Source organism: Pipistrellus hanaki (genome assembly GCF_964339955.1).
Source record: "Pipistrellus hanaki genome assembly, chromosome: 2".
NCBI lineage: Eukaryota > Metazoa > Chordata > Mammalia > Chiroptera > Vespertilionidae > Pipistrellus > Pipistrellus hanaki.
This window is the reverse complement of record NC_140504.1, coordinates 168,348,091-168,374,300: the sequence shown is the minus strand read 5'-3', so window position 1 is coordinate 168,374,300 and position 26,210 is coordinate 168,348,091. Positions and strand designations below refer to the sequence as shown.

The following is a 26,210-nucleotide window of genomic DNA, read 5'->3' as shown; positions in this document are numbered from 1 at the left end:
CATCGATAAAACGAGACTAATGTCTGCTTTATATACAAGGATTTGCCACATAGTAGGTATTCATTAAATGGTTTGTTGTTGTTATCAGATTATTTCTGGTATCACAAATAGCAGTGGTGGTCAGGATTGATCAGCACCAATACCTGGATTCTTTGGACTATCCTAATTGGAACTGCAGCGGGAGTTGATAATAAGAGAGAATATACAGACTTGAAAATCTTGGGAGTTACCTAGGGTGCAAGAAGAAAACAGGTCACCTAACCAGAATGAAGGCTAGAGCCAGATTCTGAAACCTAGTGTACAGAGCCAGGGATCTGGACAATGAGCACACAGAACAGTTCATTAATTCAATCAGCTAATCAAATATGTATTGAACACTACTATGTACCTAGGAGAGGCTATATTCTGTGGTAAGCAAGATACCATCTCTGCCCTTAACGAGTTTAAATTCTACTGATCGAAGTAGGTGAGAAAGTAGGCAATTATGATTTCAGGGGTTAAGCACAGTGTGCTATAGGAACACAAATCAGGAGCAAGACTTTTTTTAGAGGAAGTGATGCCTAAATAGAGACCTGAAGAATAGTTAAGAATAGCTAGGTAAATGAGGTGGAGGGATGGGAAAGTAATAGGTATGGAGAGAACGTGTTCCAGGCAGCAGCAATGGGATATGCAACAACCTGGAAGCAAGAGAAAATATGATGTGCCTGAAGAATAGAGAGAATAATTTTGGCTAGGGCAGAGAGAACAAGGTAGGGAGCAATGACAGCCAAGGCAGAGGCCTAATCAGGAAAGGCCTTATAATAAAAAACTTTGAATTTTATCTTATAAGCATTGGAAGGCCATTAGAGTTTTTAAATTGGTCGGTGGCATTAACAGTTGTCATTTTAGAAAAGATCACTCTTAATTATGATGTAGAAAATAGATTAAAGGACACAGATTTGGAGACAGGGAAACCATTTATAAGTGTCTATTGTAATAATCCAGGCAAAAGGATGATGACTTAAATTAGGGTACAGTATGGAGAATAGAGATTTTGGGAGGCAAAATCATCAAATTCATGATTGGATTGGTGTGTGAAAAAGAGGGAGAGGTCAGAGGTGACACTTGGGTTTCTGACGTAGGCAACTTGATAGTTCATGCTGTTAGGCAAGGAGTTGGCAGGGGAGGAGGAGCAGGCGTGACAGATCAGTAAACTGAGGTTCAAAGAGGTGAAATTACTTGTCCAAGATAACTGTAACTGACAGAGCTAAGATTCCAGCCCAAGTCTGTCTGACTACAAATTTCCTTGTTGCTTCAGCACCACCACACCTCCTCCCACACACAGAGCAGGAATGTGCACCAACCACCAGGGAGGGGAGCACCACTGGGAACATTTATAAAATGAGTGAAATTCCTTCATGTAGGTCAAAATTGACTGAATAATAAAACAAGGGTATCTCCAAAAGCATAATTAACACTCTGCCCATAATGACACTCCTATGCCATCCTCTTGTTCCAGAATGAAAGTATTAGGATACCCTTGATATTGGGGAATCTTCATGATGTGTTTTTCATAAGAACTACATATGAGGCAGCATGTTGCATGTAGCACAAAGGAATGACCTTGGGTTAGAGACTGGACACCTGGGCTCTAATGATGTAAGGCATGGACTGGACTGAGGAGGAAAGCTGTTATTTAGGCGTTTGAATCTCTGGGCCTTACCTCAGGGTGCTCAATTCAGTCAGGGCTTCTTGAGCCCACCGGGCTATTCCATGCTGCCCACCGTGTACAGGGACCATATAGTAGTATAGTGAAAAGAGCCTGTGCTTTGAAGTTAGCAGATCTGAGTTCAATTCACAGCTCCACTAATTCCATGCCGTTTTCTCTCTGAGTCTTGTTTTTTCTCATTTACCTGGTACCTGATTATAAAAGTTCCCAAGAAAGTGCCAGATACATGATAAGCACTCAAAGTTAATTACCTGCCCTTGTCTTTTCTCATGCTTTTCACCTCAGACACTGTCTCCTATTTCTATTTCTATGGCTCTAGAAAAGAGTCAATAGCTTCTTGATAGCCTTTCTATTCTTTCCAATGTACAGGTATTCTTTCATAATCAGAAAACCAAATAAACAAAAAATATTTTTGGAGCACAGAGTAGCTCAGTCAAGCAGTCAGCATCCATTACACCCCTATGACTCACAGCATTTATTTCATTTGGGCGTGCTACACCCAGATTATGCGTATGAGGGAATGATGTGAACTCAGGTGTGCATTCTCATGTGTATGTAAATTCATCTTCATTGTACAAACACTGAGCTCTAAGACCCAGACACTATAGGACTAGAGTTGAAAAGAAGAGAATATTTTTGCTTAGTTTTAAATATATTTGTATATGTATCTGTGTTTTAGCTAAGGGAGGGAAAAGAAAGGAAGGACTGGATTCGTGGAATTGAAGCATAAGCCCTGGCCAGGTAGCTTAGTTGGTTAGAGCATTGTTCCGATATGCCAAGGTTGTGTGTTCAATCCCCAGTCAGGGCACATACAAGAATCAACCAATGGCCGAAACCGGTTTGGCTCAATGGATAGAGCGTCGGCTTGGGGACTGAAGGGTCCCGGGTTCTATTCCGGTCAAGGACATGTACCTGGTTACGGGCATATCCCCAGTAGGGGGTGTGCAAGAGGCAGCTGATCGATGACTCTCTCTCATCGATGTTTCTAACTCTGTATCTCTCTCCCTTCCTCTCTGTACAAAATCAATAAAATATATATTTAAAAAGATTTTTTTAAAAAAGAACCAATGAATCATAAAAATATGGGATAAAATCGATTCCTCTTTATCTCTCTCTCTCAAAAAAAAATGATTTGAAGAATTTATGATCTGAAAGCATTTATGAGAGCCAATTGTTAAACACGGCCATTTTAAAAAGTTTTTATAATTTATATAAAAACTGATAATAAATAATATATAATAAATTACATAAAAATAGTTAATAAATACAGGCATTCCTTTGTACAGTTCTGAAATGCACAAATTTTAGTTACCATAGTTTATTTTTTAATGTTTTCATTGATTTCTTTAGAAAGCGGGAAAAGGAGATAGGAACATTGATGTGAGAGAGAAACATCAATCAGTTGCCTTTCTTACACACCCTACCAGGAATCAGGCCAGTGACCTTTTGGTGCATAGGAAGACGCTCAATCAACTGAGCCACTTGAGCCAGAGCTTTAGTTACCATGGTTTAGTTAAATGACATCAGCCCCCCACAACACAATTCCAGTTTAATCACAGTAGATTAACTATAAGTAATTCCACGAAGTACAAACTTTGCTGCCATCTCTTCAATCTACAAATCATTATGTGAATAACAGATGCACATCATGATCAGTGATTGATCACTTTTTTCACAGTCAGTCAGAGATTGATAACTGCAAGTCTTTTATTCAATTCTTGCACAGACAATAAAGTATATAGTGTTACCTCTTTTTCTACCAGTGATAAAACACCCCGTGACATTTTACAGAAATGAGTAATCAAAAAAGAAAGTTCAAATGGAGCAAAGAAACAAAAAAGTGATAAGGCTGGAAATGAAACTTTAATTGAACCTAAATGGAATTAGGGAAGAAATACTTGAGCATGGGAATATTGACACTCCTTCCATTCAAAGGATTCTAATTGTGCAGCCAGAGGAACCTAGTAAAGGCAAACTTATTGGTATAAATAGGGACAGTAGTTGTGACCAAAATAATGAAAATGTCTTAGAGAAAGTAACTTCAGCAGAATACTTCATGATAAAACTTCTGGAGATACTTCACAACATTGAAAGTGCAAAGAATAAAAGCTGAAAGCTGATTTAAAATTAAAAGAAATAAGACCATGTTCCAAGCATAGAAAATATGGTCATTGATATTGTAAGTTAAACAATAAAACAAGTGCTGTTCACATTACTCTTGATAACTTTTTACAAAAACATAAACATTTTAATTCTCAACGTTTCAAATATTTTAAATTATAGTGTACTATATGCCACTCAATGGGAAAAGAATACTCTTACAATAAGTACTACTGGGGGGAAAATAATTCCTATATAATAGCCTAATATGCTAAGTGTCTAGTCGTCTGTTCAACCAATCAAAGAGTAGTATGCTAATGATATGCTAAGGCTGCTCAACTGCTCACTATGATGTGCACTGACCACCAGTGGGCAGATGCTCCAACCAGTAGGTTAGCTTGCTACTGAGGTTCAGCCGATCAGGGACTGAGCAAGACAGGCCAGACATGCCCTGGAGCCCTCCCTTATTCCTGGCCCTGATCAAGCACTGGTGGGGTCCCTTAGCCTGGCCTGTGCCCTCTCACAATCTGGGACATCTCAGGGGATGTCTGAGAGCCGGTTTTGGCCTAACCCGCAGGCCAGGCTGAACAACCTCCTGTGGTCCCTCCCCCTGGCCAACCTCCCAATGCCCCGATTGGTACTGATTGCCAGCCAGGACAAGGGACCTCACTGTGCACAGGTCTCTAGTAAATAAATAAATAAATAAATAAATAAATAAATAAATAAATAAATAATGCGGGGACAACTTGATACCTACATGCAAAAGAATGAAGTTGAACCTTACCTCATACCACATATAAAAAGTGAACTTATAATTATCAAAGACCTATATGTAAAAGCTATAAAACTCTTAGAAGGAAACATATATGTAAACCTTTGTGTCTTAGATAACATGACAATTTCTTAAATATGACACCAAAGGTACAAGCAAATAAGGAAAAAAGTAGAAAATTTGGATTCAGTAAAAATCTTAAGCTTTTGTGAGCCGAAACAGGTTTGGCTCAGTGGATAGAGCGTCAGCTTGGGGACTGAAGGGTCCCGGGTTCGATTCTGGTCAAGGGCATGTACCTTGGTTGCGGGCATATCCCCAGTAGGGGGTGTGCAAGAGGCAGCTGATTGATGACTCTCTCATCGATGTTTCTAACTCTCTATCTCTCTCCCTTCCTCACTGTACAAAATCAATAAAATTATATTTAAAAACAAAAACAAAAACTTAAGCTTTTGTGAAATTGGCCATAATGCGAATATTTATATCACAGAAATTGGCAAATGCTACATACCAAGGCTTGTTTTGTTAATTGTTTAGACTTAAGAAAATGATAGAGCAAATGTTAATAATGCAGATTAAACTTACAGTTATGTTGTATCTAGTCTGGCCAGCATGGCTCAGTGGTTGAGCATCAGCCTATGAACCAGAAGGTCACAGTCCAATTCCCAGTTAAGGCACACGCCTGGATTGCAGATTGGACCCCAGTGTAGGGTTTTGTAGGAGGCAGTTGATCAGTGATTCTCTTTCATCATTGATGTTTCTGTCTCTCTCTCTTTCCCTTCTTCTCTGAAATCAATAAAAATATTTTTAAAAATTATGTTATATCTAGAGCTATTACATTGTGAAAGACATAGCAAAAATTAAGGAAATATTCTTCCAGCATTTGAAAATTATTATATGATTCAGCAAATAAGTCACTCATCTTATTGACAAATAATTGAGGTTACAATATATGTCTTTGGGTTTTTGTTTGTTTTCTTTTTTTTTTCTTCATTTTAACCATTAACATAAACTAAAATACTAACCAAGATTCGTGACAGACCTATTCTCAGAGAACTGGTAATTAAAACATTTATCAGCGTACCACTGGTGAGAAAGGATATCAGTGATTCTTTTGACGTGTCCATATACTTGGCCAAACAAGTGAATGGATGGATGGTCAATATTTGAATCGTGCTATTCTTTTACATTTTTAACACCACTTCTCTGGATATTCAGGAATATGAGGTTTCTATGACATGCTCAAGTGAGGAGGGGCAGTGAATAAGTGTAAAAGAGTTGTCATCAGTTTAATAAAAAGCGCTTCTCCCCGGGGTTCTAACAATGCTGCGGACCTACCCTGGGGAATGGAGGAGCCAGAAGAATCAGGACACAAGAAGAGATCTGTCTGTCAGATTCCTCTCCCTTATCTGGGCAGACAGCAATAGAGCAGGCGAACAAGCCAAGTCTTATATTTGGACTTTTTTTCTCTCCTCTCCTTACACCCTGAGGCACTGAAGAGATTGAGAAGATATTCAGGTTTCTCTCTTCAGTAAGGAGTAAACAGAGGTCTCACCTGATGGGAGAGGATCAGATTAGAACTTGGCATACTGATCAAACCTCTCTTGTTGACCTCAATTACTTGAAACATCACTTCAAAATTATTTTATTTACCCAGAGTCTCCTTGGGAGATGAGCCACAGATATCTAATAATAGGGTAATATTCAAATTGGTTGGGATGCCATCACAGTAACAACCGACCAGCAGGCTGTACGTGCAGCAGGTGCCGGTGGGCGTGGACTTGCAATGTCAGGGACAGGAGCGGGGGCTAATAGGGGCCTCCACACACATGCACTGGGGATCCTGAGATGCATGGAGGTCCACAAGCTTCTGCCTCAGCCTGGCCTGGGAATCCACAGGCCTCTCCCAGCTCCATCCTACCTCTTTGGGGCAATCCATCGAGGAGCCCTGGATGGGTGGGCGAGGCCTAGCTCTTTGGGACAATGGATCAAGGGGGCTCCTACACTGTGACAGGGCACAGGGCAGGCTGGGGGACCCTCTCCCCTTCCCCAAATGCATGAATTTTGTGCACCAGGCCACTAGTTAATAATAGTAGACATTTACTTTAACATATAGCCCTTTATAATTTACTAGAGGACCGGTGCACAAATTTGTGCATGGGTGGAGTCTGGCTAGTCCGGCTCTGATTGGGCCAATCGAGGGAGGAGCTGAGGGAGGTAGGCTGGCTGGCCCTGCCCCCGACTGGGGGGTTGGCCGGCCACAGTGTGCATCATAGCAAACAGTCAGTCGTTCTGGTCACTTGGCTTTGATATCTATAGACGAGGCCTTTGTGAATGTACCATCTTGTTTGAGTCCCATAATAGTCCCATATGATGAGTAGAGTAGGGGTTAGTAAACCTATTTTTTTTTTAATAAATTCCTTCATTGTTATTTTTTTAAATATATCTTATTAATTTTTTTACAGAGAGGAAGGAAGAGGGATATAGAGTTAGAAACATCAATGAGAGAGAATCATTGATCAGCTGCCTCCTGCACACCCCCTACTGGGGATGTACCCGCAACCAATGTACATGCCCTTGACTGGAATCGAACCTGCGACCTTTCAGTCCGCAAGCCAACGCTCTATCCACTGAGCCAAACCGGTTTTGGCAGTAAACCTATTTTATAGATGAGGAAATAAGGCTCAAAGAGACAAGGGTGCCCAAGTACATGGAGCCAATTTCAAGACTGGAACCCAGGTATGATGTCAAAAAATTTAGTTGTCTCCCATGGCACAAAAGTATTATAGCACAGGCCTGGAAATATTCAGAGAATTATTATTAGAGATAGTTATTAATAAAAAAAAAATAGCTACCATTTATGAGCACTCAATGTATCTCACTGCACTCAGTGCTTCATCTGCATCCTCATTTAATCTTCATATCTCTCTTTTGAGGTTGATGCTAACTTCTTTATTTACTTTGGAAGAACCCGAGGTTCAGAAAGTTAAAAGAACCTGTCCTGGATCACACAGCAGGTGTCAGAGCAAAGATCTGAACCCAGATTTCAGTTTTCCAAGATCATACTCGTAACCTTTTAAGATAAAAAACGAATGGCCCCTGACACATGAAACAATCTTTTTGTTAGCTGTGGAATATTTCCTGTGTCTGGTGCTAGTATAATAAGTAAAGAAAGGAGAAAGAGAAGAAAGGAAACTAATTAGATCTTTTTACATTGGGATACTCTGTATGATATGAAATCCTTAGGGGGGAAAGCGTGCTTTTGCGTAAAGGAAGGGGATTAAATCTCACTTCTGCTCCCACATAACAATCTCTTAAATCCCCAGAGATAGCCTGCTCCTGAGAAAACTGGAGAGGGGCAGAGTTGACCCTGAGATTCTAGGCTCCTGTTCCTCCCTCTATACCCCCTTTTTCCTCTAGGTGCTCTCTTTTCTCTTAAAAGCATGCTTTTGGGAAAAGATCTGTCAGTCACTTTTACTTTGGCATGGATTAAAGAGAAGTAAACCCCAATAAATCCCTACATCTCAATAAGGCTGGGGCCCGAAATTATACCTCTCACTGCTGTGTGGCCCTTGGGCAAATCACTGCTCCTCTCTGGGCCTGTTTCCTTATTCCATGAGGACACTAGACATAATTTCTGAGGGGTCTGCTAATTCTGATCATGATGTTATGAAATTTTATGGATCAGAACTTGTTAGTCCCCACCATTCCAGGTCCCTGCGCAGAGTAGATCTGCCAGGACTCTTTTTAAAAATTAAATCTTTATAGTATTACATATGTTCCCGTTTTCCCCCATTGACCCTTTCTAGCCTGCTCCCACTCCCATCCCAGACCTTAAACACCCTATAGTCTGTGTCCATGGGTTATGCATATATGCATGAAAATTCTTTAGTTGATCTCTTCCTAACCGTCCACTCTCCCCCGCCTTCCCTTTGAGATTCTGTTCTATGTTTCTGTGTCTCTGGATCTATTTTGTTCATCCGTTTATTTTGTTCATTAGATTCCATATGTGAGTGAGATCACGTGATACTTGTCTTTCTCTGACTGGCTTATTTTGCTTAGCATAATACTCTCCAGGTCTCTCCATGCTGTCTCAAAGGGTAAGAGATCTTTTCTTTTTACTGCTACATAGTATTCCATTGTGTAAATGTACCACATCCTTTTAAAATATATATATATATATATATATATATATATATATATATATATATATATATTATTTATTTCAGAGAGGAAGGGAGAGGGATAGAGAGATTTCTATCTCTCTATAAGAGAATCATTGATTGGCTGCCTTCTGCACACCCCCTCCTGGGGATCAAGCCCACAACCCAGGCATGTGCCCTTGGCTGGAATAGAACCTGAGACCCTTCAGTCTGCAGGCCGACACTCAATCCATTGATACAGCTAGGGTGTATCACAGCTTTTTAAATATACTCTTGCCTGCCTAGTGAGATAAGGCTCAGCAGGTAGAATGTCATCAACTACTGTGCCCTCCCTGCTTCCTGCTCCCTCTCATCCATTCCCACCTCTGTTCCTGCCAGAAGCCAGTTCCACCATGGGATAATTGCAAGAGTTTCATCGAAAGGTTGATGGAACTTGGGGACTCAACAAGGGCTGAGTCATATATGTTATTGCCTGTTAGGAAGGCTAAATGCATTTCTCCAAACCTGAAAAGGATGCATTAAATTGATTGCTTGCTGCCAGATAGCTCAAGGCATCTTAATCTACATGTTTTTGCCTCCTCCTGGACAAACACCTGAACAGCTGGAGGTAATTCCCCAATCTGACCTAACCCTACCCTTTAATGCACATGTGTCAAACACAAGGCCCGCGGGCCAAATCCAGCCCGCCAGGCCTTGCAATGTGGCCCGCACCGTGCTGTCATCACTGCACTCCGCTGTCAGTTTATGACATTGTCAGTTTATGACTGTTCAGTAAACCATTCGGCCCGCGATTTAGGCTGGATTTTAGATTTTGGCCCCTTCTCTGATTGAGTTCGACACCCCTAAAGTTCGACACCATTAAAGTTTAATGTGTGTATCTCCACCTCGCCTCAGGACAATTTGTGTCAATAAAAAGCAAGGGGTCCTGAGACGAGGGGAACTTGGTTCCTTTAACTAAGTCTTCTCTGACTCCCTATATGCCTTTCAAAATATATGTTTCGTCTCTGGACTTTTTATTAATTTACACACAACCCCTTCTCCAGGTTTCCTGAACGCTTCTAGATGCCAGATCAAGACCATCGGGGTTATGCTCCCCCCCCCAGTTTCAGATGACTAGAAGCTCCTAGGATTCAGATTCATTTTCTTCTATCCATTTGAGGGAGGAGACCCAGCATCCACCCTTGGTCCTCACACTCTGAATTTAATTTGAGGGAAGCATCTTCCTGCCTAAAAATATCTCCTCTAACCACAGAGAGGAAGTGAGATGTTGATGAAAGAGCAAGATCTTTTGAGTAAATAGGTTTGGGTTTAAATGCTGGCCCTGCCATTTTACAAGCTCTGCGACCTTGGGCAGGCTGCCCTTCCATCTTCAGATGCCCAGGCCATGTGTGCTGAGAAGATTAGAGAAAAATGCATAACCTCCTTTTACTTAGGACAAAGATCACATTGGCAATCGAATATACCTCTGTTTGCTTTCTATGAGAAAATAACAGTTTATTTTAAAGAAACGCAATGCACAATGTTTATTCCTAATCATAATTACTGTGAAATGCATGTTTACTATCATTATAATTACAATTATTGCTGCTAAGTCCAGTGACTCTACTCAGAAGGCTCTGAATTCTCTCTAAAGTAGATATGATTTAAAACTCTCTCCTGCTTAAAAGTATTCTGTGGCTTCCCATGACCTACCTAGTATAAAGCCCAAACTTTATAGTGTTGCTCAGAGTTATTAACACTCTGGCCCCAACCTGCTTTTGCAGTCTGGAGTCTCTAGTATATAAAGTTTAAAAAGTCTAAGATTTTGGAATTTTACCTCTGCCACTTAACCTATCTCCTTCTCTGTAGTATTTAGAAATTAATTTCTTCCTTATAGATTAAATAATAGTATCTTATGGTAACTACTACTTATTGCAGTTATTAAGTGGTAGCTAGTGTATAAGAATTTGACAAACCTATTTAATCTTGTTAAGAGCCCTATGAAATACTTTTTTTTTTTGGATGAGAAAACTGAAACAGAGAGAGGTTAAATTGTTATCAAATAAAAACAGACTTAGATGAAGGTCTAGCTGCCATCACAGTCCATAGTGTCAACCATTGTGCTATTAAGCCTCCCTTGAGGACATATGTTTGAAAGGACTGTGTACACAGTAAGGCTGTGAACAGTGGCTATTAATCACTGTCATTGCCTCCTCCTTCCTTGGATCCACTGCTCTGATTACACAGAGCAATTTACCATTCCCAAAGGTACTTTTACAGCTCTGTGCCTTTGCTCATTTATTCTGTCTACCTGAAGTGCTCTTATTTCCTGAAGTGCTCTTATTTCCCTCTCAAAATTACACTCTTGTCCTAGCCGGTTTGGCTCAGTGGCCTGCGGACTGAAGGGTCCCGGGTTCGATGCCAGCCAAGGGCACATGCCTGGGTTGCGGGCTCGATCCCTAATAGTGGGTCGTGCAGGAGGCAGCCAATTAGTGATTCTCTCTCACCATTGATGTTTCTATCTCTCTCTCCCTCTCCCTTCCTCTCTGAAAATATATTTTTAAAAAGAACAAAGCCATTCTCTTATAAAAAATATACTATTTTCATGAGACCCCAGTAGAAGATCATTTACTCTGTGAAGTCTTTCTTACCACGCTGGCATAACTCACATCTCCTCAACAGTGGCTGTTAAGACCTCTATCTTTTTCCCCTTGGCCCTTTCCACTAGGTAAATGTTCAATAGATAATTGTTGAACTCACTAACTAATATAATATATGGAAAATTTACTGAAACCGATCAAGGGAGTATTCTTTCCAAAGGGTCTTCAAGTATGCCAGGCAAAATCTGAGGTGATTGTTGGGTGATGCTTAGGAGAAAAGAGCAGTGTAATTCAAGGCATGTCCAATAGGTGGCACAATAAACATGGACAAAGCAGCCAGGGACATGCTCCTTTGAAAACATCCTTGAAGGATTGTTGTAAGAGTTCAGGTTATTCATGATAATATTTGCACAACGTTCATAAAGCTCTTTTATATATATTGTTGACGTGACTTTTATCCCCATTTTATTTATTTATATTTTATATATTTTTAATTGATTTTAGAGACAGAAAAAGGGAGAGGGAGATGAGGAGAGAGAAACATGGATGAGAAACACCAACATCCATCTGATGCCTCAGGCACGTCCCCTGCTGGGGGTCAAACCCACAACCTCTTGGTGCTCAACCCTTAGGCCACACCAGCTGTGCATGATGGTGTATTCTTGATGTAGTTTGTTTTTATCTCAGTTTTCAACCTCATCCTGTGTTAATAGTGGATTTATTGTGTCACAGCAAAAATCACCATTTCCTGTTCGATGAATGCAAGTTCTTAATCAGAGAGCAGTATTTCAACTGCTACTCTCAGAATTGTGTAGAATTTAAGTCAACTGTAATCTCTCAATGTTACTAAAAGCTCTTTGGCTCTAGGTGAAAGAAGTTCTGTACTCTGAGGCATTCCAAAGAAAAGACCCTGACCTTATCCTGAGAAGCCAACCATGAATAGGTCAATGCAAGACCAATAAAGGGCAGAATGTAATTTCGGGGGCGTGCAATAGCATTATTCAAACAGTGGAGAAAGAGATCAGCTGTACCACTCAGATGGGCTCCACAGAGGAGGCATTTCAAAGAACAGGTAGAGTTTAAGTAGGCACAGAGGAGGCAAGTCATTTTAGGTAGAAAATACTCAAAGAAAAGCATAGGAGTAGGGTCTAACATAGTGTGCACTAGCAATTTTTCAGCTAAGAAGTGTTTATGGAATGCCTACTATTCCCTAGGTACAATGTATGCCCCGGGGAAATAAAAAAAAATCACAAGTAGTTTCTGCCGCACAGGAAGTCACGTGGAAAAAACAATTGCAAAAAACTTCTGTGTTAGACACACCTGGGGTTTGAAAACTTACCCGCTCTGTGACTAAGTAAGCCCCTTTGCTTCTTTGAGCTAGTCTCTTCATCTATTCAGAGAAGATAATGATAACTTCCTTGAAGGATTGTTGTAAGAGTTCAGGTTATTCATGATAGCATATATGGACCCTCTTTATTCCCAAGACCCCCTAAACCTGCCTATTTTATCCCTAAAATTCCTTTCACAATAATCAATTTTAAAAAAATTTAACATTCATTCAGTAGTTTTATTTAACATATAGTCCATATAGAAATTTCATTTGCTATCTTTCTAATGCTCCTTACATAGATCAAGAAACAAAGTCTTCACAAAATGTTCACACTTCTGGATGGTTAAATATTTCAGAGGAAACAAAAATCTGGCAACCTGGGTTAAAGAGTGATTGAACAGCAACCTGAACAATGAGACTTCAGGACAGATAAAAATTCTTCTCTCTCCCAGGAGCCGTTTGTTTACATTCCAAGAAGGTGAAAGTCATCTTTCCCACCTCTCCCCAGATAAGATCTGTTTATATTCCAGAACAAACAGTCTCTTAATCTCTGGAGGGGAGGATGGCAGCTGTGAAGGCCATTCCAGATAAACTCTGGGATTCGTACTTTTGGAACTTCTCGTATGTAGTGCAAACTGCACTGTCTGTGCAAGTGAGAGCAGGCCTTCTTTCTGCCACCCCAAGGGAAAACAGGACACAGAAAACTGGTGCCAAGATTGCTGTGTCAGTAAACACAGGTCTGTCTTTGACCAGATCCAGAGGTCTCATTTCTTTTTTTTTTTTTTTTTTACTTGACTTTCACTTTTATTATTATTATTATTATTATTATTATTTGAAGTATTACAAATAATAGTACATATGTCTCCTTTTTTCTCCTCTTGACCTCCCCCCAGCCTCCTCTACCCCCCAGTATATTCCTTCACCTGCCCCCCTCCCAGTGTCTTGTATCCATTGGTTACGTATGTCAGAGGTCTCATACTCTTGTGTGAATGTGTGAGTGTGTGTAGAACTGTGCAAATGAGGTAAACATCTCAGATCTTTTACAGTTTAGGACCAATTGTTTTGTAGTTCCCTTCTTTCTTACATATAGGAAGTATATGATATATACTCTTCTGCACCTTGCTTTTTTCACTTAATAATATATCCCAGATATTTAGACTGTATCCGTGATTTTCAACCTTTTTCATCTGATGTCACATATAAGCTAATTATTAAAATTCTGCAGCACACCAAAAATAGATTTTTTAAAAATCAATCTGGTTAATTCACACCAGGCATCTATTGTTATATTGATTGTTGCCATTTTTAACATTTTTACTATTTGATAATCTAAGGGAAAAGAGGTCAGTGCCCCACTTAATAGTCAGGTATTACATGTTTTAAAAATTCTTGTGCACGCTGTGCTATATCAATATATTGACATCTTCCTTTCTTTTATTTATGGCTACATAATACCTCATTGGTTGTATGTCCTGTTTCCCTAGTGTATAGCATCTCTAATAGGCACTCAGTATTTATTGAGGAAGTAGGTGACCTGCCTACACACAAAAAAGGGAGAAATGAATGGGAACAGTTGAGTGGAAGAGCAATGTATGGCCTAGATAGGCTAAATTCAGAGTCAGACAGACTTGGGATACAAATCCAGCTCTCCTGGCTGTCAGACATAGTGGTTAAGCAAACAAGCTCTGAAACCAGAGAACCTAGGTTTGACTGCACCACATATTTAGTGTATTTCCTAGGGAAGGCTATTAAGGCAATTGTGTTTCAGTTTTCTCATTTGTAAAAATGGAAATAAAAAGATCACCTACTTCATAAGGTTATTGTGAGAGCTCAGTAAATATTAGCTATACTTTATACATTGAATTCAATAAATATTAGCTATACTTAGTAGCTGTAATTTTTCCCAATGTCAGTTTCTTCATCTGTGAAATAGGGCTAGTAATACCCATTCAGCAGGGAGGCTGTTGAGGACTGAGTTAGCATAGTAACTAGCACAGAGAAGCAATCCATAAATGGTGGCTATTGAGGCCGGGGGGCAGAGGAGGGACATGATTACTGGGAGAATTTTTGGTACTATAAATAAGGTCCCTGTGGGTTGAATTTTTTACCTTGTTCACTAACTCAAGCCCAAACACAATACCTGTCACATTGGCTTTGGAGTTAAACAAATCTCTTGTGTTGTATTTTTTAAAATATATATGTTTATCGATTTCAAAGAGAAGGAAGAGGGAGAGATAAAAACATCGATGACAGAGAAACATCAATTGGCTGCCTCCTGTACACCCACAACCTGGGCATTTGTCTTGCCCTATCCGATCTCACATTAGATTATTATTTTTTAAAAGTAAAGCAGTCCTAGTTGTCATGGCTCAGTGTTTAGAGCTTTGGCCTGTGCACCAAAGGGTCTCTGGTTTGATTCCCAGTCAAGGCCAAGGGGTACAGGTTCCAACCCAGGGGGGTGTGCAGAAGGCAACCAATCTATGTGTCTTTCTTGCATTGATGTTTCTCTCTCTCACGCTTTCACTCTATCTTCCCCTCTCCCTTCCCTTCTCCTGATCTGAAAATCAATGGAAAAAAATATCCTCAGGTGAGAATTAACAACAACAAAAAAGTAAAGCAGATGTCTGCCCAAGTATGTATACTTTACCAAAAACAATTTTTTAAAAGATTTTTTTGGAGAGTGTTTGTTAAGAAACAAACCAGTCAGAGAAAGATATATTCCACAAGTGAATGAGATATCACATGATCTCATTCACTTGTGGAATATAATGAATAACATAAACTGATGAACAAAAATAGATATAGAGATATAGAAGCATCAAACAGATGCCAAACTTCAGTGGGAAGGCAGGGGTTGGTAAGAAATCAATCAAAGGACATATATGCATGCATATAAGTATAACCAATGGACACTAGACACTAGGGAGTGAGGGCTTGTGCTGGGGGGTGGGGATGGCTGGGGAGAGGTCAGTGGGGGGAAAAAAGATGCATAATACTATGTGTAATACTTTAAAGAATAAAGAATTAAATTTTTTTTTTATTGATTTCAGAGAGGAATGGAGAGAGAAAAACATTAACGATGAGAGCATCATTGATTGACTGCCTCCTGCACACCCTTCACTGAGGATTGAGCGCCCACCTGGCCAGGGATCAAACTGTGACATCCTGATTTATATAGTGTCAGACATGCAGGGCAGTCTGACAACTCCCTCAGCCTATTCCAGTTCCCTGCTTACAGAGATATTTCCCCTAATAAAACCCTTGCATAATTAAACCCATTCTGTCTCCAAAACAGGACTTTTAAAGTGCCTGGAGATCAGTATATGCAAACGAGAGTTTAAATAAGCCAAATTAAATTCTTCTAATTCGTTGAGCAAGGTCATCATCAGTGACATAGAAGTGGCTACGTAGTTTAGTAAATTAGAGGTCATGATTGGGTGATAAAGCACACTCAAAGCTGTGGAAAACACATCCTTGTGCTTTGGGTGTAGTTCCATTTTATTAGGTCCAGGCAATAAGGTTAAGGAAATTACTCTCACAACCAATTGCCAAGTGAGTTTCAGAGCCTCCCCAAATAAAAGCAGATAAAAGGCAAAGGTAGAATTCTCCTGTTCCCTTTATGAATGTCAGGGCTGGGTGGCCCTGGGTGCAGGCAGTCAGTGCCCCTGGCAGGTAGCAGAGAGCTTTACTGAGGAAACATGCAACAATGAACATCTCATTGTCCTGGTTGCTGCCCCATTTGCTTCAGGAGCTGGGGGTGGGCAAAATGCCCTAATACCACTGGAGGGTAATTAAAATGAGTACTGGGGAAGTTTATCAATGGCTAGTTCTGGCTTCTTGGATTCCGTCATGGTCAAGATAACCTGACCTTGGTGGTCAGACATTCCACAAAGAATATACAAGATATGAGTGTGTTCTTACACTCACTTTATAAAAACAAAAAGTCACACCCTCACAAACATTTTTTTGTTATCTACAGAAAGTAATTTTGATTTTTTTTATTACTTGGTATATATTGCAAAAATTTAAGAAGACATGTATTAAAATCCAATATATAGTGTTTAGTCAGAATGGAAGCCTTTGAGTCAAAATAGAAGCCTGATATCTAAGGACCAACTTTCCCCATATATCTCAGAGTGACTAGTCTCTTATTGAATGAAGTGGCAAAAGCTAGATTTGAATATATGTCTAATTCCCAAACCCATCTTATTTTTACTTAGCCATCAGTCCTTTCTCTCTCTCTCTCTCTCTCTCTCTCTCTCTCTCTCTCTCTCTCTCTCTCTCTCTCTCTTTCTCTCTCTCTCTCTCTCTCTCTCTCTTAAGATTATTATAATTATTATTTTAATCCTCATCAAGGATATTTTTTCCATTTATTTTTTTTAGAGAGAGTGGAAGAGAGAGAGGGAAAGACAGAGAGAAACATCAATGTGAGAGAAACACATTGATTGGCTCCCTCCTGCATAGCCCCAAACAAGGCCGGGCCTGAGAGGAGCCTGCAACCAAGGTACTTGCCCTTGACTGGCATCAAACCTGGACCCTTAGGCCAATGGTCTATGCACTGAGTGAAACCAGCTAGGGCAGGTCAGTCCTTTCTCAATGCCATGCAAATTCGTTTATGAAAAAAGTAAATGCTAGAAAGGAAAATAGAAAGTTGTCATTTTGGGGTAAAGCTAAAGCTAAAGCACAGCCCTTACTACCATTGTATTAAATATTGTAAATAGAGAAATAAGCACATTTAATCACTTTTGGATAGCCTTAGACGTCTCTGGAAAGTAGCATTAAACTCTAAAACATAGTTGAGAGCCAATGTCACAGAGAGACATTGTAAATATTTAATACAATGGTAGTAAGCCAGCAGTGCAGTATTTAACCATCAGAAAAAAGGGTGAACTTATTGTGAAAATGGGAGCCAGGAGAATCTGGCTGACAGGGATTTTTAAGATGATTTAAAGAACATGGTGTTCTTGGGGCCAATATACCAGTAGATGGACTGCCCATTATATATAACTGAAAGAGATCAAGAATGAGTGTCAGGCCAAAACCGGTTTGGCTCAGTGGATAGAGCATCAGCCTGCGGACTGAAGGGTCCCGGGTTCGAATCCGGTTAAGGGCATGTGCCTTGGTCGTGGGCACATCCCCAGTGGGGGGTGTGCAAGAGGCAGTTGATCGATGATTCTTTCTCATCAATGTTTCTAACTCTCTATCCTTCTCCCTTCCTCTCTGTAAAAATCAATAAAAATAAAAAATGAGTGTCAGACAAAAAGGCAAATGCTGGGTGATTCTACTTACACTAGTGTCCTGATGCACGAATGAAGATTTGTGCAAGAATGGGCCTTCGTTCCCCTGGCTGCTGGCACTGCCTTCCCTCTGGCTGGAGCAGCCTTTCCACTCTGGCCTGAAGGGGACTTTCTGCCTTTCCACCTGCTAAGAGGCTCCGAGTGGCCGGTGTAGTGTGGAACACCTGAATTCTGCCCCATTCCTGGCTGCTCAGTACCTGCATATGCAAATTAGCCCACCATCTTTGTTGGGTTAATTTGCATATTCACTCCTGATTGGCTGGTGGGTGTCACAAAGGTACAGTTAATTAGCACATGACTCTTTTTTTTTTTTTTTTTTTTTTTTTTTATATTTTATTGATTCCTTACAGAGAGGAAGGGAGAGAGAGGGGTAGATAGTTAGAAACATCGATCAGCTGCCTCCTGCACACTCCCCACTGGGGATGTGCCCACAACCAAGGTACATGCCCTTGACCAGAATCAAACCCGGGACCTCTCAGTCCGTAGGCAGATGCTCTATTCACTGAGCCAAACAGGTTTCGGCAGCACGTTACTCTTTAATTAGGTAGACTAGAGACCCGTTGCATGATATTCGTGCAAGAATAGACCCCTGGCTTCACTCCCAGCTGCCCAGGAGCCAGCAAGTCCCCACTCCCCGGCCACCTGGGAGCTGGCATGTCCTGGCTCCCAGGCTCCCAGAGCCAGCAAGTCCTCACTTCCATCTGGAGCACCACTCCAAGAGCTCCCTCTGCTGTCCTCCTTCCCCTCATAGTGTGCTTCACACTGCTCTGCGCCTGCATATGCAAATTAACCTCCATCTTTGTGGAGTTAATTTTCATACTCACTCTGATTGGTTGTGGGTGTAGCAGAGTGATGGTTAATTTGCATGTTTCTTTTTTATTATGTAAGATAAGGAATTAAAGTAGTCAAAATTATAGAACAGAAAGTAGGATAGTGGTTGCTGGGGACTGGGGACAGGGGAGGATTTAGAATTGTTTAATAGGTATAGTTTCAGGGTTTTTTTTTATTAACCCTATTTTTATTTATTTTAATTATTTTTACAGTTTACATTTAACATTATTTTGTATTAGTTTCAGGTGTACAGCATAATGGTTAAACAACCATGTTCTTTACAATGTCCCCCCTGATATTTCCAGTACCCACCTGGCACCATACATAGTTATTACAATTATTATTGACTATGTTCCCTATACTATACTTTACTGCTTTCACACTCTCCATGACTGCTTTCTAACTACCAATTTGTACTTTTAAAAATTATTATAGATTTTAGAGGGAGAGAGGGAAACATCGGTGAAAAATATCCATAGGCACCTCCTGCACACTCCCTACTGGGGATCGAATGCATAACCCGAGCATGTTATGCATTCACTGACTGGAATTAAACCAGTGACTTTTTAGTGCATGGAAAGACACTCATCCAACTGAGCCACACCAAGCAGGGCCCAATTTGTCCTTCTCATTCTTTCACCTCTTTCACCCAGTCCCTCATCCCACTCCACCCCCTAGAAATTCGACAGTCCATCAGTCCATTCTCTGTGTCTAGGACCACTCTTGGCACCAAATGTCTTGGGTTAGGTTCCCTACAAGTGGAGCGTGTGTGTGTGTGTGTGTGTGTGTGTGTGAGAGAGAGAGAGAGAGAGAGAGAGATTCTTGTTCAAGTGACTTATTGAGGGATTTACTCTTAGGAGAAGATGATAGAAGCAGCACAGGAGAGAGAAACTAAGGAAGAGCATGGATTCAAAAACCTAGCTTTAGTGTTTTGAATTCAAGCTGTTTCCACAGGGAAACTATAATATGAAATATATTACTCTCTTGAGATAAGGGACTAAGTCAGACAGTCATTGACAAGCCTTCTCCCCATTTCCCCTGCCCCAAAGAGAGAAGGCTCCTTTTTGGTTGAGGGCAAATTTCTAAGAAGTGGACAATTGTGAGCTGTTATCAATCAACACTGGCAATAGCTGGAGAATGAGTACATCTACTGGTAAAAGGAATTTGGATGTGACACCACAGCATCCCTCATAAAAAATACACATTTTCTTAAGTTATGGAGGCCTGCATACATATATTCTTCATATTATCTATATATTAAAAAAAAAGCCTAATATGCAAGTTGTCTTCTCGGGAGTTTGACCCACTGGAAGTTCGATCACATGCTATGACGTGTGCTGACCACCAGGGGGCGGTGCAGAATGAAGAGAGTTCCTGATTGGCAGCCAGCAGCCGTTAGAGACCCTACCTGTGCATGAATTTTGATCACTGGGTCTCTAGTCTTCAAATAATAATACATGTTTACAATTCCTTATCCACAAGTCCAAACCCCAACTAAATTCAAAATGATCTGGAGAAAAAATAGATTTTTAATAAATTTGGTACAAATTCTACAGATATATAAAATAATTGGATTATAGAGTACTATCTCAGACACAGATGGGAGTGTTAGTTATATATGTTTTTTAAAAAAATATATTTTATTGATTTTTTACAGAGAGGAGAGAGGGATAGAGAGCTAGAAACGTCGATGAGAGAGAAACATCGACCAGCTGCCTCTTGCACACCCCCTACCGGGGATGTGCCTGCAACCAATGTACATGCCTTTGACCGGAATCGAACCTGGGACCTTTCAGTCCGCAGACCGACGCTCTACCACTGAGCCAAACCGGTTTCGGCTATATATGTTTTCTATTACATTTTTATTTATTTTATTTAAAAATATTTTTATTAATTTCAGAGAGGAAGGGAGAGGGAGAGAGATAGAAACATAAATAATGAGAGAGAATCATTGATTGGCTGCCTCCTGCATGCCCCCTATTGGAGATCAAGCCCACAACCTGGGCATATACCCTTGATAGGAATTGAACCTGGGACCCTTCAGTCTGCAGGCCAATGCTCTATCCACTGAGCAAAACTGGCTAGGGTTCTATTACGTTTTTTTAAATCCACCCTCCCCCCCATTCTGAAACCAATCTGGTTCCCCCAAACAATGTACAGAGATTTTGATTTCTCCACATTCTTGGCAACACTTTAAAACAAAACAAAACAAAACATCCTAATAGGTATAAAATGGTATCTTATTGTTCTTTTGATTTGCATTTTCCTGATTAGTGAGATTAAACATCTTTTCATGTGCTTATTGGCTATTTGCATATCTTCTTTGGAGAGATGTGTATTCAAGTTTTTTACTCATTTTTAAATTAAGTTTTTTTGTGTGTTTTTTTTTTTTTTTTTTTTTTTTTGAGTTGCAATTATTTATATACTAGAGGCCCAGTGCATGAAAATTCATACACTAGAGGGGGGTTCCCTCAACCTTCCCTGCCCCCTCTCACAGTCCGGGAACCCTCAGGGGTGGGAGGCAACCCAACAATCAGGGGAAAGTGATGCCCCATCACACCTCTGCTGCTGCCACTGCAGGCAGCACAAGCCTCGGCTGGTCCTGGTTACCTGAGCCTGGGGTGGCCCTGGGTGGCTGGGCAGCCAACATCTGAGGTTTGCCTGTGCTTCAGGATGGACCTGGGTGGCTGGAGGACTGAGGGGACTGGGGGACTCTGGAGGCAGGCGTGTGGAGCAGCAGGACCTGCCTGGGGGTGGGCCAGGCCATGACACATGGCCTGCTGCTCCAGCGGGGCTGAGGGGACTGGGTGCCACCATCTTTGAGGGTGTGACAATCAATTAGCATATTTCCTCCTTATTGGCTGTGGGTGCCACAAACTTTGTGAGGGTGTGATGGCCAATTAGCATATTCCCCTCTTTATTATATAGGTTTGTGGATATTAATCCCTTATCAGATATATAATTTGCAAATATTTTCTTATATTCTATGCGTTGTTCTTTTACTCTCGATAGTGTCCTTTGATGTGCAAGACTTTAATTTTGATGTAGTCTGGTGTTGTTATTTTTTTTTTTTTAGGTAGTCCTATTTTTTTTCTTCTGTTGCCTAGCCTTTGTTGTCATATCCAAGCAATCATTGCTAAATTTAACGCCACAAAGCTTCTTTCTATCTTCTAAGCATTTTAGTCTTATATTTAGAACTTTGATCCATTTTGAGTTAAATTTTTTTATGGTATAAGAAAAGGCTTAACTTCACTCTTTTGTATGTGGATATCCAATTTTTTCAATACCATTTATTGAAAAGACCATTCTTTCCCCATTGAATGGGAACCTTCTGAATGGGAAAAAATATTTGAAAATTACATAACTGATAAAGGATTAATATCCACAATGTATAAATAACCACAACTCAACAACAAAAACAATCTAATTTAAAAATGAGCAAAAATCATTTGACTATACATGTAAGGGTTTATTTCTGAGATCTTTAGTCTATTCTATTGGTCTATGTCTGTCTTTATTCCAGCATGTTGTTTTGCTTGCTGCACTAGGTTTTGAAGCAAGTTCTCAAACTTTGTTCTTTTTTTCCAACTGCTTTGGGTATTTGGGGCCCCTCAAAATTCCATATAAATTTTAGGATGGGTTTTTCTATTTCTGCAAATACTTTGTGGTTTTGGTAGGGATTGCATTAAATCCATAGATCATTTTGGGTAGTATTTATATCTTAACAATATTAAGTCTTCCAATCCATTCCATGAAATGTCATTTTATTTATTTATGTTTTAATTTCTTTTGGCAATATTTTCTAGTTTTCACTGTACAAGTGTTTTGCCTTTTTTGGTTAAGTTTATTTCTAAGTATTGTATTCTTTTTTATGTTATTATAAGTGGAATTATTTTTCTTAATTTTCTTTTTGGATTGTTTATTGTTGGTGTAGAAAAATGCAACTGATTTTTGTGTTGGTTTTGTTTTCTGCAATGTTGCTGAAAAGCGTGGCTGCAGGTTCTGCAGGATAAATTCATTGCCACCTTGTTCAAGTTTATTGAATATTTTTCTTTGACAAGTTGTGCCTAAAAGGTGGCAACATTTTGAGAAGAAATGCTATTGTCAAGAAGATCAACACCTAAGAATTTTTGGCCAAATACTGCCATCAAAGATCCAGAATATAGGAATTGGGGAGACACTGCAAAAGAGGATTACTGTTCTACAGTCTTTATCTATCCTTCTTTCTCCAACGCTTTATTCTATCTCAACCCTACCTTTATGCCTTCACCCTCTTTCCAATCTTTTCCTTTGATACCCTGTTTATCTTAACCCTTTCCTGCTCTAGATTTCCCCCATTCCTTCTGTCTACCCCCTCCTAAAAGTTCACCCTACTTGTATATATCTAATTTCCAACTACCTGCTCCAAACCCATTCACACCTCCCTCGCAGTTGTCCTAAAAACAAAACAAAACAAAAAAAACAAAACAGTCTTTTTCTCTAACTCTTTGAAGTTGTATGTTGAATGTTAACTTTACTGAAGTTGTATGCTTTTCTTTTATAAGATTGATTTGCCTATGCTTTTTGTTTGATTGTATGTTTTTGTTAGCTGGGTTCTAGTCACCCTTATTGGTGGTTATTAATATCGCAAACACATTTCTATTCAGTGCCTTGTGTGTTGTACCTGGTTGTGTTGTATTTTGTGCCTTTAAATCAAAGCAGGAGAGAGAGAACTACACAACCAGACATCCTAGATCATGGGGAGACCAAAAAACAGCCCGCATATGAAAGAAAAGCAGGCTTCACCAGAAAAGGAAGTAAACGATATAGATGCAAGCAACCTACCAGAGCAAGAATTCAGAGTAACGATCTTAAGATGGCTAAAAAGAATGGAAGACAAATTTGACAATATGAGTAAGACCCAAGGGGAAATGAAAAAAACCCAAGAGGAAATGAAGATGACTCAAGATGAAATGAAAAATGACATCGCTACTATGAAGAACTCAATAGAAAGCATCAAGAGCAGACTAGAAGAAGCAGAGGATCGCATCAGTGAGCTAGAAGACAAGATGGAAAAAAATACCCAATTAGAGCAGCTTCTAGAAAAAAAAATTAAAAAGCAGGAGGAGAGCCTACGGGAGCTTTGGGACAATGCAAAACAAAACAATATTCGAATAATAGGGGTTCTGGAAGGAAAGAAAACCGAGGTAGACATGGAAAACGTATTTCAAGAAATAATGACAGAAAATTTTCCTGAGATAGAGAAGAAAAAACCCACACAAATCCAAGATGCTCGCAGAGTCCCAAGCAAAATGGATCCCAGAAGACCGACGCCAAGACATATTATAATTAAATTGGCAAACACCAATGACAAAGTTAGAATCTTAAAAGCAGCCAGAGAGAGACAGAAAGTTACATATAAAGGAACCCCCATCAGACTAACAACTGATTTCTCAACAGAAACTTATCAGGCCAGAAGGGAATGGGATGAAATATACAAAGTCATGCAAAGAAAGGGTCTGAATCCAAGAATACTGTACCCAGCAAGGGTATCAATCAAAATTGAAGGGGAAATCAGGAGCTTCACAGACAAAAAAAGACTAAAGGAATTTATCTCCACCAAACCAGCAATGCAAGAAATGCTAAAGGGTCTACTGTAAAAATAAAGAAATAGGAAGCGAAGAAGGAACACAGGGGTATAGAATAAAATGGCATCAAATGAGTACCTATCATTAATAACCTTAAATGTAAATGGTTTAAATGCTCCAATCAAAAGACATAGGGTAACAGACTGGATAAGAAAACAAGACCCATACATCTGTTGTCTACAAGAAACCCACCTCAGCAAAAGAGATGCACACAGACTGAGGGTGAAGGGATGGAAAAAGGTTTTCCAGGCAAATGGAAATGAAAAGAAAGCTGGGGTAGCAATACTTATATCTGACAAATTAGATCTCAGAGTGAAGGACATAACAAGAGACAATGAAGGCCACTTCATAATACTAAAGGGAGCAATCAAACAAGAAGAAATAACCCTGGTAAATATATATGCACCCAATACGGGAGCACCCAAATACATAAAGATCCAGAATATATACAAAATTACAAATCATACTTAAAACACACACACACACACACACACACACACACACACACACACACCTCATTTCCTGAATAATCCTGAAGATAGGTTTGACTTTCAGGCTAATATTGAGTGATATTTGATGAGGATATCTGTCCAGAGAGAGGCCACATACACATAATTTTCATTTCAATAAATATTTGTTTAGTGATATGTGATGATGCTTAGATTTTGGAATTTGATAGATCTAGATTAGAATCCTGGTTCTCCCAATAGTTAATTATGTGACCTTTGGCAACTTTCCTAAACCATTTTTTGTTCCTCTTTAAAGATAGGATTATAATACCTGCCCCACTATAATAGATTTATGGAACTTAACTAATAACTCTTCAACAGTATTAAGTGTTAATTATTATGATCATGAGTAGACTACATGTTGGGCATTTTACTAGATGTTAGGGATAAAAGATGTATGACATACCATCTGCCATCAAAGTACTCATGATCTAGTTGGGAAATGTAATAAAAAAATCAAATAACCTTTATATGGTACGGTTGTATAAATATGTACAAAGGAACAGAAGCTTGAAATAGAATGGTGCTTTATTTATTTATTTATTTATTTATTTATTTATTTATTTTTTGGTGACAGCTCTTTAAAAAAAAATTATTACTTTAATGATAAATTAGGCATAACCAGGTCTCAGCAAAACATAAAGAAACAAAGAGGACATCATGGTTCCTTTAAACTTAAAAACTGGATGAAGGAACAGAAATGCACACAAATGTCCTTACAGGGCAACAAGAATAGTTAACATAGCAATAAGTTAAAACTACAAGAAGCTGCCAAAACCGGTTTGGCTCAGTGGATAGAGCATCAGCCTGTGGACTGAAAGGTCCCGGGTTTGATTCTAGTCAAGGGCATGTACCTTGGTTGTGGGCAAATCCTCAGTGGGGGGTGTGCAAGAGGCAACTGATCGATGATTCTCTCTCATCGATGTTTCTAACTCTCTATCCCTCTCTCTTCCTTTCTCTAAAAAAATCAATAAAATACATATTAACAAAACAAAACAAAAATATATATATATATATATATATATATATATTTTAAAAACACACACACACACACACAAAAACCAAAATTACAAGAAGCTAAATTCGGCAAAAAAGTACAAGAAAGTTAACTGGTGCCAGTTTATGTCTTTTTTTCTTTCTTTTTAAAAATCTCTTCGGTGTGTGTTTTTTCTTCCTTTTTTTGTTATTTTTCTCTGTTTGTATTTTTTGGTTGCTTTTTACTTTTTTTTTTTTTTTTCAGCAGAAGCTCCACAGATGTCTAATAACAAACACCGGGGAGGGCGGGGAGAGAGCTGGG

At 39.6% G+C, this 26,210-nt stretch overlaps 1 protein-coding gene and 1 long non-coding RNA gene across 2 annotated transcripts in view; one reads left to right on the top strand and one right to left on the bottom strand.

The window, feature by feature from the left end:
• The window catches only part of CC2D1B (coiled-coil and C2 domain containing 1B), a 502,063-nt gene that overhangs the window by 141,296 nt on the left and 334,557 nt on the right, over window positions 1-26,210 (top strand). The window lies entirely within an intron of this gene.
• The window catches only part of LOC311616960, a 50,606-nt gene continuing 44,803 nt past the window's right edge, over window positions 20,408-26,210 (bottom strand). The window contains exon 2 of the long non-coding RNA XR_014794025.1: window positions 20,408-20,615. This is a non-coding gene — a long non-coding RNA (uncharacterized lncRNA). The remainder of the gene's footprint in view (window positions 20,616-26,210) is intronic.